Below are 4266 nucleotides of genomic sequence, written 5' to 3'. Positions count from 1 at the left end.
GCAGGAGGCTGACTTTCCTTGAAGTTTTCGCCTCAAATACCGCCATCACGCAAGTGTGCGTGGCATTGTAGATTCAGGATCAATTGAAATATGCATGCCCTTGCAATGACTGGATTTGGTTCATTAATGCAAACTAACCTGATTTCTCAGTTCAGTGAGAGTACCACTCTGATCATAGTGGAGGTGCATATTTCTTTGGAATATTTTGTTATATAATTTACTAAAATTTGTTAAACACTCCATAGATTCTCTGAGAGTTTACAGAATGTATTTAAACATATTTCTACCCACTCCTTCCAAGTCCACCCCACTCTTCCCTATGTACTGCCAATTTCTTGTGCTCTTTGGTTTTCTTCCTGATAACCTGTTGAGTCCCGTTTGTGCTACCCACATACCTCTGGGTATGAGGCCATCCAAGGGAGTGTGGTTGACCTAGCAAGGCCAATACTTTTAAAGAAAACAGACTCTCTTTCCCCAGAATGCATTCACCGTCAACAGCTCCTCAGTTAGACGTGAGGTTTGTGAGCCCCTTTGCCTTCAAGGCAGCTGTCCTGTCATGTCCAAAAGACCTCACTTTGCTCCTAACCTTCAGTAACTATATAAGGTGAACTTGAAATTAAGGGGTTTTCTTTTTATTATGGAAGATTCTAATAGAAAGTAGATGTTTTAGTTAGGGTTTTCCATTGCTGTGAAGAGACACCATGACCAATGCAACTCTAACAAATGAAAATATTTAATTGGGTCTGGCTTACAGTTTCAGAGGTTTAGTTCATTATTGTCATGGTAGGAAAATGGCATAGTGCAGGCAGACGTGGTGCTGGAGAAGGAGCTGAGCGTTCTACAGCTTGATCCAAAGGCAACAGAAGGAGACTGTGTGTAGCTGCAGCGTAGGAGACACCAAAGCCCATTCCCACAGTGACATACTTCCTCCAACAAGGCCACACCTGTTCTGGCAACGCTACATCTCCTAATAGTGCCACTCCCTGTGACCAAACGTTCAAACACATGAGACTATGGAGGCCATACCTATTCACACCACCACAGTAGAGGAAGGCGGGGATGGTGGCTCAGGGGGTAAAATGGTTGCTGTGCAAGGCAAGCATGAGGAGGAACCCTGGCTTTCCTGCAACTCACTGTGAAGACCAGGCTGGCCTGCCACTTAGAGACCTCAAGGGCTGAAAAGAAAGGTGTATGCCACCGCTGTCCAACAACTCTCTCTCTCTCTCTCTCTCTCTCTCTCTCTCTCTCTCTCTCTCCCCTCTCTTCCTTCCTTCCTTCATTTATTTATTTCTAAAATTTATTTTATGTGTGGATATTTAGTGTGTATGTCTGTGTGTACAGAAGAGGATGTGGGATGCCTTGGAAATGGAGTTACAGACAGTTGTTAGCTGCCATGTGGGTGCCGGAATTTAAACCCTGGTACTCCAGAAGAGGAACCAGTGCTCTTAACTTTTGCACCAACTCAATAGCCCCAGCAGCTATTTCATAAAATATGTATTTTCATATTTTTAAAAGTAGTAATACAGATATTAATTAACAAACATTTCTGACCATCGTCCAAGATCCACATCACTACTTTAGCTTCTTAGTCATATTTTACAGCCAATTCAACTGCAGGGTTTTGCGGGGTTTGGTTTTTCATTTTTCAAAGACTAGAGCCTACTGCTCTCTTGCCTCTGCCTCTGAAGTACTGTGTTGGGGTTACAGGTACGTGGTACCACACCTGGCTTACAATTTATTTTTATAATTGATTTAATGTCTATGGGAGAGGAAAAAGAGATACCACAAAAGTCTAGCCTAGACAATGTGTTATCTGTGTAGATGAGTTAGTTAGGAAGGATAGCGGCTATAAAAGCACGTCTGAGACTCTTCAACAATTTGACCATTTTGCCTGTTCTTCCAGGCTCTGCTGAGACTACAAGGAAACAGAGCCTTGTGTAACTCAGCTGCCCTGTGGCTTCCTGCTTCCTTTACTTCAGTCATTACCAACACCATCTACTGTAAACTTTTGAAGTCATTGATACATATTGTAAGAACTTCTATCCTTAAAACTGGGTCATATAAGCCATGACTCCATTTAAGTCCCACTTAAAATTTTTCTGTGCTCCAATATAGTTCTGTCCCTTGTGTACTGTGGCTATGTTATTCTTTCCCAGAATTTCCCTCTTTACAGGGGGCTGTTGACTAATCTTAAAATAGGATGAGAACACCGGGGTCAATCCATAAAGTTACCAAATTTGGTTTTCCCCCAGTTTTCTTTCTTCCTTGCTTTTATTAAAAAATAAATGCAGGCACTAATGGCATGTTTCAACAGTTAAGAGCCTTGGCTGCTCTTCTAGAGGACCTAGGATCAATTCCAAGCACCAATATGGTAGTTTCTAACTATATTTAACTCCACTCCCTGTCCCCAACATCTGAAACTATCTTCTAGCATCTGTGAGTACCAAGTACATGCTTGGTACACAGACATACATGCAGGCAAAACACTAATTCATGTAAAATAAATAATTAACAATGGCAGCATAGGGCTCACAACTGTGATCCTAGCACAATTGTGCTGCCCAATCAACTGACAAATGGTAATTGAAAAACTGTTTTCCTGCTTAGTGGGTTGTCACACAGGTATCCCTTTAAGTGAACAGAAAAAAAAAAAAGAGTGTTGGTGTTCCCTGAGCTTTCTGGAACTGGGATTTCTGTCAGTACTCTGAAAATGAGCCCTGGATAATATTCCTTCATCCATGTCTTCTATTCCAAACTCTCATTTCCATATGTGATTCCATCCAACAATATCCTCGACAACTTTTCCATCTGTCCCACCATGTTTGTTTGTTTTATTATCTTTGCATCTGCTGTGGGGGAGTGTTTGTCAATTGCCCTCAAGCTCATGAATCATATCCAGTCTTCTGATAAGTTCAAGTCAATGGACTTCTTTGTTTTTGTGTTACAGTGTTTCTGATTCCTCACTGTTCTTACAGGTTCCATCTCCTGGGGTGCTATCTGTCAGTTATTGCCTGTTGTCTACTTTTTTCAAATTACTTATGATTTTGACTTCACAGTCCTATCTACATCTATCTCTGGTGCTTGTTTTGTCTCTTCTCATTCATTTCCTTGCCTTGCTGTATACCTTGCCATTTGTTGTTAAAAGCCAGGGATGATGTATTTATGTGATAATAACAGGTAAACAGATTTTCAGAGGGACTAGGCATTTGGCTGTTCTTGAGGCCACTGTAAATGCTAGAAGCTTTATTTTCTCTTGGTCTTCCTGTTTCCTCTCCTTGTCAGTCTTGGGATTTTCTATTCAGTTTGTGTCTTTTTTTGTTGTTTTGGGTTTTTTTTTGTTTTTTTTGTTTTTTTTTTTTTTCGAGACAGGGTTTCTCTGTAGAGTCCTGGCTGTCCTGGAACTCACTCTGTAGATAAGGCTAGCCTTGAATTCAGAAATTCGCCTGCCTCTGCCTCCCAAGTGCTGGGATTAAAGGTGTATGCCACCGCTGGTTTGTATCTTATATTTTAAATTAATGTAGGATAGTTGTGTTGGCATTTGGTAGGTATTAGAAAAGGCTAGCATTCAATAACTTCTTGAACAAATCACAATCTTTTAGTTGTGACTGATGTGTTCTGAGGCCCTTTCTTCTCTTTTCTGCAGCCCCTTACGTGAGCTAGAGAACATAAAAGTGAAATGCTCTACCTCACACAGTCCCAGCATAATGTTCTACTAAAGTCATTTCTTCTGTGAAGGATATCGTGCAATGGAGAATGTGCTGGTCATTTTCCACAATTACTCTACCCTTCCTCCAAAATCACAAAATCAGCTTCATGTGAGGAACTGTTTTGCCCCTTCAGGAAGCATTCGAGAACCCTAAAAGATCACCTAGGAGCCGATTCTGATGCAATCCCACTAGAGTCGGTATTCAAGTTTGAACTTGGGCTCACTGCTGCCCCTGATGCAGCAGGACAGGAGGGTGAGGCCCTGAGCCCTCACCAGGAGTTTTATAGGAAGTGGTGAGCAAGTGAGGAGGCACTTCTAACTAGAGGCAAGCATCTAATTGAATGACTTTTGTAAGCCTACAGGTGGATGCTCTGAAACAAAACCATGAACAATCACAGATGGTATGAAAGTACATCTGAACTATCAGCCTAATCCTGATTGGCTGTTGCTAGGGAGTAGCTAGGGAGTAACTTGGGAATGGGCCAGAGACAAGCAATGTGGTTCTTTCCTGGAACTTGGTTGCAGCATGGGTTCAGCTGCAAGTCAAGTTCTCAGGCTCT

General features: G+C 41.8%; 1 pseudogene; it reads right to left on the bottom strand.

Moving 5' to 3' along the window:
- The window catches only part of LOC116067817, a 2506-nt pseudogene extending 2317 nt beyond the window's left edge, over positions 1 to 189 (bottom strand).
- Between the last annotated feature and the right edge of the window lie 4077 nt (positions 190 to 4266).

Source organism: Mastomys coucha, unplaced genomic scaffold, assembly GCF_008632895.1.
Source record: "Mastomys coucha isolate ucsf_1 unplaced genomic scaffold, UCSF_Mcou_1 pScaffold22, whole genome shotgun sequence".
NCBI lineage: Eukaryota > Metazoa > Chordata > Mammalia > Rodentia > Muridae > Mastomys > Mastomys coucha.
The sequence above is the reverse complement of the archived record's forward strand: the minus strand, read 5'-3'. Positions and strand labels throughout refer to the sequence as shown.